Genomic DNA, 13,194 nt, shown 5'->3' with positions numbered 1-13,194 from the left:
TTGTGTTTTGTTTCCTTGCCATGATACTAACGAATATCTTCCTGGCCCTGATTGGCACACACACAAAGAGTAACCACAGGTGATGTGAAGTGTGTGTGTCTGTCCAGGTGAAGGTGCTGGAGGGCTGTCTGCAGTGCCCAGATTCTGGCCGTGAGTTCCCCATCTCCCGGGGGGTCCCCAACATGCTGCTGAATGAGGATGAGGCATAGAGGAGAGTGGTTGGGGGGGTTGGTTACCCCCAACATGCTGCTGAATGAGGATGAGACATAGGAGAGGGGGAGGGGGGGGGGTTGGTTACCCCCAACATGCTGCTGAATGAGGATGAGACATAGAGGAGAGTGGTAGGGGGGTTGGTTACCCCCAACATGCTGCTGAATGAGGATGAGACATAGAGGCGAGTGGTAGGGGGTTGGTTACCCCCAACATGCTGCTGAATGAGGGTGAGACATAGAGGAGAGTGGTAGGGGGGGTTGGTTGCCCCCAGCATGCTGCTGAATGAGGATGAGACATAGAGGAGAGTGGTAGGGGGGGTTGGTTACCCCCAACATGGGCTCTTAGATGTACAGAGAGAAATACACCACTTATCCATACGGTAACCCCCCATTCGCCCATCTCCACCATCTCACACCAACCATTCATTGTATGGGACTGCTGGCATTAGAAGTGAGGGGGAAAAAATTGAGTCCTGTTCAAGACTGTATAGGAAGAAATATATGTTGATGTGGTTATATAGTACATGTGGCAATGGGATGTGAAAACACCGCTGCCCCCAGAAAACCACAGAACAGATCTGAATGCTTCCATGTTGTCCAATATCTGGGAGATCATTTTGTTTAATTTATTAATGTAATACAAAGTATAATTCCTTGGTTTCCTTGACACCCTAAAATACTTTCCCTTGTAATTAAGTTACACAGATAAATAAATCCAGGTTCAGACCTACAATAGAGTTAAACATGCATACCGGTAGTATATCCACTCATGAATGAAAGGTAATGTCAAATTGTGATAAATCACCAAACCATGTCCTTGAGTTTGTTGTCGCAGGTCAGGAGAACTGCTGAGAGCTAGATGACGTGGCAATCCATGACTATATTTTGGACTGAGGGAAAGAGAAAAAGCTCCAGCCAGGGATAAGTTGTTTCAGAGGAAGTATTTTTCTTCCCACGCATTGCAATACCACAACTAACCACTAGGCCCCTTTGATCCATTCACCCCCAGGTCAGACAGTCAGAAGCACTGGCTGTTGCCAAGCAACCCTAGATCCACATAGGAAAAATGTGCTCTGAGCAGCTATGGGGGGGCACACTGTCTGAAGCTTTGATGCACAGCATTAACGTTCATGTTGAAACAACAAAGTGTTCCCAATCTTCCTATGCAGTGTTATCATTTTCAGAAACCTTGCCTGTCCGCCCGCCACAAGCTTTTGGGCTGACTGCGTCTCATTCTCCCTCGCTCTCTACCTCCATCCCTCTCTCTCTCTTTTTATCTCTCTGTCCCCCCTCCCCCTCTTTCGCTCGTACCTATCCCTTCTACTTACTGCAATTACAGCCTTGGAGCCAAAACTATAATAACAGAATAATGGGATGAGGAAACTGCAATAAAAGCCTCTGCTGACAGATTAACAATCCCGGGCTTCTGAACTGTAATTAACAATGAAACTGTCAGGAAGAGGGAGAGAGAAAGACCGAGACATGGTGGGACTGGATAACTGGGCTACTCATTTTTTATAACTGAATGAAAACATTTCAGTAAGTTCTAGGAGTGGGACAAGTGGGTTACATTTATGTAGGACACACACTTAGGAGACATGTCACAGTTATAGAAATAACTAAAGGGAAGACAAATGAGACCATGTCAGTCAAATATGACAAGCCAAGGAATTAGCAAACTCCATCTATCACTTTTTTGCTTTTCAATAGCGACTGGGTATGAAACGGTGGTTTAATATGTTTGAACAGGATACTTACCTGAGGATAGAAGGGAGGCCTGTGCAAACATTTTTGTGGTGGGGAAAATCTCCAGAAATATGTATTCGTGTGTGTGTGTACTGAATTGATGAGGGAGATGTCCAATAACACACACCGATCACTTTGGTGGCACACCACCCACTAGCTCTCACATGCCACCTCTCTCTCTCTCACACACACACACACACACACACGTTGCATTGCACACTGAAGTTACTGTCCCACAGCTCTGGATAATATTTTTCTTGCCAAGGAATGAAAGAATGGCATCAGACCTTTTTGCTATAGTGGACGTTTTTCCCTCTGATATCCATATAAAAATAATCAAAAGGAGGATTTATTTTCTAAGGATGGGATTGTACCAAAGCTTACCTTAAACTCTATAATATATTTACACTTTTCTGGAGGAGTTGTGTGCAAATACCTCTTTCATAGAGGGTTTTGTTATATTATAACTTTTATGTAGTGTGAGAATTTGAGTAGCCAACCATGCTGCTTGGTTTACATCTCAACATTTTCTCAAAATTGTATCAGGAATCTCTATAGCATTCAATTCTTAGACTTTTGAAGGAACACCTATGGACAGTCATTATTTTCTATATGCTCAGAAATGGCTCTCGGGGAAAATGATCAAATAAACACGTTTGAAATAATTGTAACCAACTTTATGCTAATATGCCATAGGCTGAGCTCCTCTAGTCTAGCTGTATTTGTGTTATACTATTATTTGCCTATTATTTTTACAAACGTTGGACATTTTCTTTAAAAGTGTATTTCTGGGGGTTGATAGACAGTCGCCAGGATAGCAGAGTAACAGGTCCTCATTGCGTATTGAACTGCACCGGACACTACACAGACTGAAAGATTCCTAAAGATTTCATATGGAGCCGAGTGAATCCCTTCATCCATCTAACCACCGGACTATGTGGTTTACCCACCTCGCCCTGCTGCTGCTCCGGCTGGCGGTGTCCACCGAGGGGCTCTCCACCTGCAAGTATTTCAGCCTGGATGATCACAAATCCAAGCGCATCGAGGCCGTCCGCGGCCAGATCCTCAGCAAGCTCCGCTACCGGAGCCCATCCGAGCCCCCCGCACCGAGCCCACAGCCCGAGGCCGTACCCGCGGAGGTGATGCTACTCTACAACAGCACCAGAGAGCTGTTGAAGGAGCGTGCACGTCAGTCCGATTCCGCGTGCGACGGAGAGAGCGGCGAGGAGGATTATTATGCAAAAGAGGTTCAGCGCATAGACATGCTTAAGCAGCGCACGGACACAAGTGAGTGGAGTCTTAATCAACATAATTTAATGGAATGTTTTATACTTTACTGTTATGCATGCGTTAAGGTCTCCAACTACCTTGCCAAATTGTCAGATACCTCTATTACTGTCGTAACTGTGTGTGTGTCACATTATTTAGTATATGTTGCAACTTTATTGATACACCTCTCTGCTTTTGTAGATGCAGTGAACCCTCCAGTCCCCAGCCCGTATTACAGAGTGGTGGGGTTCGATGTGAGTGGTGTGGACAGGAACTCCAGCACCCTGGTCACAGGACACCAAACCCCCAGGCCCGCACCTCAGAGCAGAGAGTAGAGATCTATCAGGTACAGGTTCAGTTGGGTGTATTCATGGAAGCCAAGGGAAGCCAGGCTTCCCCAAAGTATTTGACAAAGAAAAAAGGATTAAATGTATATTTTGTCTCTCTGTTTCATAAATGTCCTTCAATTTGCAAGAGGCTGAATGTTTCTCATCGGAGAAAGCATTTGATGCTGTCTGGTCCAAAGGAGTATGACAGTGTTTCCGCTAGTAGCATTGAATGCATTGAATCTCCCTTGATAAAAAATATTAAATGATAACCAATCAGCATTGAGCTAAACTGAGTTCCGATGTGAATGGTCATGGCGTGTCAAGGGAATCCGATTTGGATTCAGACCAATAAAATTAGAAGCTAAACATCATTATTGACAGAAAAAGACTTGAATTGTTGTATCTCTTTGTGTTGTTCGGTCCTTTCCTAAACTAGCCAACAATGGACATATGGATTTGGACTTGTGGTTTATATTTAATTATCTGTACTGGCCTACAACACCGGCACATTGGATGTGGCAGGGCTTGCAAACCATTACGGATTACAAAGAGAAACCCAGCCCCGAGCTGCCCAGTGACGCGAGCCTACCAGACGAGCTAAATGCCTTCTATGCTCGGTTCGAGGCAAGCAACACTAAACCATGCATGGGAGAACCACCTGTTCCGGACGACTGTGATCAAGCTCGCTGTATCCGGTGTAAGACCTTTAAACAGATCAACATTCACAAGGTCACAGGGCCAGACGTGTACTCAGAGCATGCGCTGACCAACTGGCATGTGTCTTCACTGACATTTTCAACCTCACCCTGACCAAATCTGTCATACTTACATGTTTCAAGCAGACCACCACAGTCCCTGTGCCCAAGAACGCCAAGGCGGTGTCAGAGGGAAGCCCAAAAAATTGTCAAAGACTCCACAGTCACCCAGGTCATACTGTTCTTTCTGCTACCGCACGGCAAGTGGTACCCGGAGCGCAAAGTCTAGGACCAAAATGCTTTTTAACAGCTTCTACCCCAAAGCCATAAGACTAGTTGTTCAGCAATCAAATGGCCACCCGAACAATCTACATTGACTGACCCCCCCATTGCTGCTACTACCTGTTTATTATCTATGCATAGACACTCCTCTGCAGCATTGAAGGTCCCCAAGAACACAGTGGCCTCCATAATACTTAAATGGAAGAAGTTTGGAATCACCATGACTCTTCCTAGAACTGGCCACCCGGCCAAACTGAGCAATCGGGGGGGAAATGCCTTGGTCAGGGAGGTGACCAAGAACCAAATGGTCACTCTGACAGAGCTTCTCTGTGGAGATGAACCTTCCAGAAGAACAACCATCTCTGCAGCACTCCATCAATCAGGCCTTTATGGTAGAGTGGTCAGGCGGAAATAAAAGGCACATGACAGCCCACTGGGAGTTTGCCAAAAGGCCCCTAAAAAAATCGCAGACCATGAGAAACAAGATTCTCTGGTCTGAAGAAACCAAGATTGAACACTTTGGCCTGAATGCCAAGCGGTTGTGGTAGAATCGTGCTGCAGGGATGTTTTTCAGCAGCAGGGACTGGGGAGAGGGAAAGATGAATGGAGAAAAGTATAGAGAGATCCTTGATGAAAACCTGATCCAGAGCACTCTGGACCTCCGACTGGTGCGAAGGTCCACCTTCGAACAGGACAACGACCCTAAGTACACACCCAAGACAATGCAGGAGTGGCTTCGGGACAAGTTTCTGAATGTCCTTGAGTGGCCCAGCCAGAGCCCAGGTCTGAATACTTATGTGAATGTGATATTTCTTTTTTTTATTTGTAACAAATGTGCAACATTTTCTAAACTGTTTTTACTTTCTCGTTGTGGGTTATTGTGTGTAGATGAGGGGGGGGAATGATTTCAATCCATTTTAGAATAAGGTTGTAACCTAACAAAATGTGGAAAAAGTCCAGGCGTCTGAATAGTTTCCAAATGCACTGCATATATCACAGTTTCAAAACATATGAAGCAATTGTCAGAACATGAAGGTTGTAATATGGCCTTTTTTTCTGAATTGGCTTCCCCAGTGATTTAACCCACCCACCGATACTGTATGGTATATCATATTACACTATTACATTGCCTGTGCCAGGTATTACAATATTACTTTCCTTTACAAAGGGTTACAACAACATCATATACTTCATGAACCACTGTCAGAATCAATCAATTTGTTGTTACAATATCTCAGAACTTCACTGGTATCACAGTTTGCTGGAGTTGTGAACTGATGCTTCTCTCCGGTTCTCCCAGAAGAGGCAACCGGTCCTTCGCAGAGATACATCAACTCCAGAACGGTTTGCCCACAGACCAAGGGGCCGTGGCTCTCGGTGGATGTCACAGACACTGTGACGGACTGGCTGGCTCATAGAGGTAAGTTGACAAGCCCATCACACGGCTCTGTAACCCTATATCTACTTCACAGCATTTGAGGTGTAAATTGGATGAATGTTTCAGATTTTGCTCTACACATGATTTAGAGCTTATACTGTATTTGTTTTCTCCTCTCACCGTCTCTCTACCCCACTCCATCATCTCATCCTCCATATCACTCTTTCATCTCATCCTCCATATCACTCTTTCAGAGAGGAACCTGGGTTTGAATCTGGGTGTTCACTGTCCGTGCTGCACCTTCGTTCCCTCCAACAACAGCATGGTGTTCAATAAGAGCGAGGAGCTGGATGCTGTTTGTTATGTAACAGACGCATACCTCCTTTTAATTAATGATTGAACTTCTCAACTCACACACAGCTGTCGTGTCTTTGACTATTATAAAATTATGACATGCTATTTTATCAATTCGATTACCTAACTTAGTTAATGACGTGATTGAATTAAACCATGCAACAATTAAACCATTAATAAGCTGGGGCACCACGGAAGCCTTCATTTATATATAGCAGTTATCTTCCGAATCCACTCTCTTAAAGATCTGAAGATCTTTAATATCAATAGCAGTCAATTATTAATCGTCACCTCGATCAGTCTCATTCTGATTGTCGTAGGTACTTGGTTATCTGCACGAACCCTAGATAATAAGTTGAATCAGCAATACACAATTTGGCTTTATTTATTTACGAAATACCTAAATATTCACACAGAATTACAAAAACACAGGATAGATCACACATCGGTTACTAATCATGTCATCAAAAGCCCCTAGTGGGCTAACCAGATGACGGCTGGTTACATAAAGGAAGGGGGTTGGGTTTGAATGAAAGAGCGGGAAGACTGGGGGACAAAGGGATTGAGTCTATCGGACCTTGAGAAGGTATGCATTCTAATAACCGCCCATTCGGAAAAGAAAAATGCAAGATATATACAGTTGAAGTCGGAAGTTTACATACACTTCGATTGGAGTCATTACAACTCGTTTTTCAACCACTCCACAAATTTCTTGTTAACAAACTAAGGTTTTGGCAAGTCGGTTAGGACAGCTACTTTGTGCATAACACAAGTCATTTTTCCAACAATTGTTTATAGCCAGATTATTTCACTGTATCACAATTCCAGTGGGTCAGAAGTTTACATAAACTAAGTTGACTGTGCCTTTAAACAGCTTGGAAAATTCCAGAAAATCATGTCATGGCTTTAGAAGCTTCTGATGGGCTAATTGACATCATTTGGGTCAATTGGAGGTGTACCTGTGGATGTATTTCAAGGCCTACCTTCAATCTCAGTGCCTCTGCTTGACATCATGGGGAAATCAGCCAAGCTCTCAGAAAAAATTGCAGACCTACACAAGTCTAGATCATCCTTGGGAGCAATTTCCAAACACCTGAAGGTAACACGTTCATCTGTACAAACAATGAAAGTATAAACACCATGGGACCACGCAGCCATCATACCGCTCAGGAAGGAGACTCGTTCTGTCTCCTCGAGATGAACGTACTTTTGTGCGAAAAGTGCAAATCAATCCCAGAACAACAGCAAAGGACCCTGTGAAGATGCTGGAGGAAGCAGGTATAAAAGTATCTATATCCACAGTAAAACAAGTCCTATAACAAGTCCTATAATCGACATAACCGGAAAGGCCACTCAGCAAGGAAGAAGCCACTGCTCCAAAACTGCTTTGCTGCAGGATGGACTGGTGTACTTCACAAAATAGATGGCATCATGAGGGTGGAAAAGGATGTGGATATATTGAAGCAATATCTCAAGACATCAGTCAGGAAGTTAAAGTTTGGTTGCAAATGGGTCTTCCAAATGGACAATGACCCCAAGCATACTTCCAAAGTTGTGTCAAAATGGCTTAAGCCCTGACCTCAATCCCATAGAACATTTGTTGGCAGGACTGAAAAAGCGTGTGCGAGCAAGGAGGCCTACAAACCTGACTCAAAATTCACCCAACATATTGTGGGTAGCATGTGGAAGGCTACTCGAAATGTTTGACCCAAGTTAAACAATTTAAAGGCAAAACACTCCATTAGTATTTGGTAGCATGTAAACTTCTGACCCCCTGGGAATGTGAAGAAAGAAATAAAAGTTGAAAGAAATAATTCCCTCTACTATTATTCTGACATTTCACATTCTTAAAATAAAGTGGTGATCCTAACTGACCTAAAACAGGGAATTTTTACTAGGTTTAAATGTCAGGAATTGTGATAAACTGAGTTTAAATGTATTTGGCTAAGGTGTATGTAAACTTCTGACTTCAACTGTATTTTTACACTGAGCTGCACTTCGATACATGGGTCAAAGATGGAAGACTGGTTTACCCAGCAGTGATTGCCATTGTCATTTGAAGAATCTTTCTGGTCGTAGTGTTGCAGAGCGAATACATTAAAGTACCCTGTCGTTCTTCTGAGATTAGCTGTCCTTTTCTAGGCCACGTGCGTTTACAGCTGCTGTTGATAACTCGACGTCTAGGAGGTTTCACTTCTTCTTTAGTGAAAAGTCGTTCAAAGTTCATACCAAGTTGCCATAATCAGTTTGCGCTGTATTCTGGCTGGTCAGGTCGGAATTCACCATTCCAGCGTGGTGATCATCAGCTCCACGTTAAAATTCACCATTCCAGCGTGGTGATCATTACCTCCACGTTAAAATTCACCATTCCAGTGTGGTGATCATCACCTCTACGTTAAAATTCACCATTCCAGAGTGGTGATCATCACCACGTTAAAATTCACCATTCCAGTGTGGTGATCATCACCTCCACGTTAAAATTCACCCTTTTAAACATTTGGACAGCAGTCCTAACATTTCTGGAAGTAAATGTTAATTTCATTAGGTTGTAGTTGAAATTAGCCCTTTTAAACGTATGGACACCAGTCCTCACGTCATCCGGAACTGAGTTGACTTCTGTCAACGGGCTTTTGTACTGGGGGAGAGAAGGGTGTGTTTCGTAGTTCTCAACCAATGTCTGTTCACTTGGGCGTGACCACTGAGTGAGCAAAGTTTACTTATGAAAACAATTATTTCATTTAGATGCTAAAATTAAATGAACTTTTCACAAATACTTTCATATTTAAACATTTAAATTGCACAACTATTCCATGTGAATCTGTTAACTAGAATGAGTAGACTTTCCAAGATACAATTTATGTCATCCCATCATCAGATATAATATCCCAGACAACAACTGATCCGACATCCTATTCTTTAAGTACAGACACTTTCAGCTGGTTGAGAAAGGGAAGTATTGTTCCATTGCCCAACCTTTTGATGTTACCATACTCTCTCTATGTTAACAAAGGGCTTTCCAAGAGTCCATTCTGTAGAGTGGAGAAAAAAGGGGGAAAGGTATTTATGGGGGATCATAAACCTCACCCAACAGGGCAACGTCATGACATAGCATTCTGTCTGACAAATGTTCCCATTATGTGTCTCCATTAGATCAATTGTCCCATGCACTGAAAAAAAAAAGTCCCTTTCTCTCTCCCTCCTCGACCGCTCTCCCTCCTCCTCGACCGCTCTCCCTCCTCCTCCTCTCCCCCCCACTTCCGCTCCCTTCCCTCTCCCTCCTCGACCGCTCTCCCTCCCTCTCCCCCCACTTCCGCTCCCTTCTCTCTCCCTCCTCGACCGCTCTCCCTCCTCCTCCTCTCCCCCCACTTCCGCTCCCTTCCCTCTCCCTCCTCGACCGCTCTCCCTCCTCCTCTCCCCTCTCTCTCCCTCCTCGACCGCTCTCCCTCCTCCTCCTCCCCCCACTTCCGCTCCCTTCCCTCTCCCTCCTCGACCGCTCTCCCTCCTCCTCTCCCCCCACTTCCGCTCCCTTCCCTCTCCCTCCTCGACCGCTCTCCCTCCTCCTCTCCCCTCTCTCTCCCTCCTCCTCCTCCTCTCCCCCCACTTCCGCTCCCTTCCCTCTCCCTCCTCGACCGCTCTCCCTCCTCCTCCTCCTCTCCCCCCCCACTTCCGCTCCCTTCCCTCTCCCTCCTCGACCGCTCTCCCTCCTCCTCCTCTCCCCCCACTTCCGCTCCCTTCCCTCTCCCTCCTCCTCCTCTCCCCCCACTTCCGCTCCCTTCCCTCTCCCTCCTCGACCGCTCTCCCTCCTCCTCTCCCCCCCACTTCCGCTCCCTTCCCTCTCCCTCCTCGACCGCTCTCCCTCCTCCTCTCCCCTCTCTCTCCCTCCTCGATCGCTCTCCCTCCTCCTCTCCCCCCACTTCCGCTCCCTTCCCTCTCCCTCCTCGACCGCTCTCCCTCCTCCTCTCCCCTCTCTCTCCCTCATCGACCGCTCTCCCTCCTCCTCTCCCCCCACTTCCGCTCCCTTCCCTCTCCCTCCTCGACCGCTCTCCCTCCTCCTCTCCCCCCACTTCCGCTCCCTTCCCTCTCCCTCCTCGACCGCTCTCCCTCCTCCTCTCCCCTCCCTCTCCCTCCTCGACCGCTCTCCCTCCTCCTCTCCCCCCACTTCCGCTCCCTTCCCTCTCCCTCCTAGTCCTACTCTGTTATTCCTCAGGTCGGGGTGATGAGCTGCTTCGGCAGCAGTTGCGGAGGCCAGGGTCAGGGCTGGCTAAGGGCCAGGTAGATTTTAGTACCAAGACCCCCCACCTCATCCTCACCTTAAGGCCCAGCGACAGGGTCGACAACCCAGGCAAGATGACCCGCAAGAAGAGGGCCACCGCAGACACCACCACCTGCTCCAGGTAGGGTAAGCACCTCAGATCCAGATATCAAAAACGTAATGTTATCGACAACCATACAAGATACTTAGAGGTTTCTCTTTATTTTGGTCTTTGATATACAGAATTACTACACATTTGTTCATAACAATATTACAATCATCAATAATGTTGCAATCAATCTATTGGAGGCTTATAGTCCTGAAATGGATAAAGTGTCTGTGTGGATCAGAATGAGAGAGTGTTTTCTCTCCATGTCTTCTAACTGTATTATAAACTCTGACGTGGACTGCTGTCTGCGATCTCTCTACATCGACTTCCGCCAGGACCTGGACTGGAAGTGGATCCACGAGCCGAAGGGCTACAAGGGCTGCCCATACCCTCTGGAGCGCTGACAACCACTACAACATGGTTAGTTAACCCCCAACCACTACAACAGGGTTAGTTAACCCCCAACCACTACAAAAGGGTTAGTTAACCCCCAACCACTACAACATGGTTAGTTAACCCCCAACCACTACAACATGGTTAGTTAACCCCCAACCACTACAACATGGTTAGTTAACCCCCAACCACTACAACATGGTTAGTTAACCCCCAACCACTACAACATGGTTAGTTAACCCCCAACCACTACAACAGGGTTAGTTAACCCCCAACCACTACAACAGGGTTAGTTAACCCCCAACCACTACAACAGGGTTAGTTAACCCCCAACCACTACAACAGGGTTAGTTAACCCCCAACCACTACAACAGGGTTAGTTAACCCCCAACCACTACAACAGGGTTAGTTAACCCCCAACCACTACAACATGGTTAGTTAACCCCCAACCACTACAACATGGTTAGTTAACCCCCAACCACTACAACATGGTTAGTTAACCCCCAACCACTACAACATGGTTAGTTAACCCCCAACCACTACAACAGGGTTAGTTAACCCCCAACCACTGCAACAGGGTTAGTTAACCCCCAACCACTACAACATGGTTAGTTAACCCCCAACCACTACAACATGGTTAGTTAACCCCCAACCACTACAACATGGTTAGTTAACCCCCAACCACTACAAAAGGGTTAGTTAACCCCCAACCACTACAAAAGGGTTAGTTAACCCCCAACCACTACAACATGGTTAGTTAACCCCCAACCACTACAACATGGTTAGTTAACCCCCAACCACTACAACATGGTTAGTTAACCCCCAACCACTACAGTGGCATAAATATTCTATTTAAGTATGGTTAAAGGAAAACTCCACCCAAAAAACATGTTGGTATTTGTTTCGTTAGTCCATTGTTTATATAGTCCCAAAATGTTTTGCATGTCGGCAGTCAAGTTTAAGATTTATAATTTTCAGAAAACAGAAATACTTATATGATGCAAAACACAGCATCATTCTGGCTGTATTTTTCAAGATATATATATTTATATATATATATATACACACACACACACACACACACACACACGTATGGGTCTCCAACCCCTTTAAATGAGTGGATTCGGCTATTTGAGCCACACCTGTTGCTGACAGATGTATAAAATCGAGCACACAGCCATGCAATCTCCATAGACAAACATTGGCATTAGAATGGCCTTACTGAAGAGCTCAACGTGGCACCGTCATAGGATGCCAGCTTTCCAACAAGTCAGTTCATCAAATGTTTGCCCTGCTAGAGCTGCCCCGGTCAACTGTAAGTGCTGTTATTGTGAAGTTGAAATGTCTAGGAGCAACAATGACTCACCTGCGAAGTGGTAGGCCACACATAAGCTCACAGAACGGGACTACCAAGTACTGAAGTGCATAAAAATGGTCTGTTCTCTGTTGCAAACCTCACTACAGAGTTCCAAACTGCCTCTGCAAGCAACGTCAGCACAAGAACGGTTCATCGGCAGCTTCATGAAATGGGTTTCCAAGGCCGAGCAGCCACACACAAGCCTAAGATCATCATGCACAATGCCAAGTGTCGGTTGGAGTGGTGTAAAGCTCGCCGCCATTGGACTCTGGAGCAGTGGAAACGTGTTCTCTGGAGTGTTGAATCACGCTTCACCATCTGGCAGTCCAATTGATGAATCTGGCTTTGGCGGATTACAGGAGATTTTCATGGTTCGGGCTAGGCCCCTTAGTTCCAGTGATGGGAAATCTTAACGCTACAGCATACAATGGAAAGGAAACCACTGTAATTTGTTTAAGCTATTCCTTTAAGTAGTGTTTTCAGTACTTATCATTGTTTTTTATGTGATATTTCATGTGGTACCTTCTCTTGCCCTCACACACAGATCCTGCCGCTGTTTAACAAGCTGAACCCTGAGGCGTCGGCATCTCTGTGCTGCGTACCTCAGGACCTGGAGCCTCTGACCATCGTTTACTTCATGGGCCGAACGCCTAAGGTAGAGCAGCTCTCCAACATGGTGGTCAAGTCCTGCAGGTGCCGCTGACGCAGGAGCCCAGCGGTGGGCCAGGAGGAGGAGGAGACTTTGGACCAAAACTACAACGAACTACCACTTTTGGAAATATGTGTTCTTGTTGCATAAGACTGATCTCTACCAAGTT

The 13,194-nt window shown here is 45.8% G+C and overlaps 1 pseudogene; it reads left to right on the top strand.

Moving 5' to 3' along the window:
* The first annotated feature begins 372 nt into the window (after positions 1 to 372).
* On the top strand, positions 373 to 13,088 carry LOC118363273 (transforming growth factor beta-2 proprotein-like; annotated as a pseudogene).
* Positions 13,089 to 13,194: the final 106 nt, after the last annotated feature.

This window comes from Oncorhynchus keta, chromosome 30, assembly GCF_023373465.1.
Source record: "Oncorhynchus keta strain PuntledgeMale-10-30-2019 chromosome 30, Oket_V2, whole genome shotgun sequence".
NCBI lineage: Eukaryota > Metazoa > Chordata > Actinopteri > Salmoniformes > Salmonidae > Oncorhynchus > Oncorhynchus keta.
The sequence above is the reverse complement of the archived record's forward strand: the minus strand, read 5'-3'. Positions and strand labels throughout refer to the sequence as shown.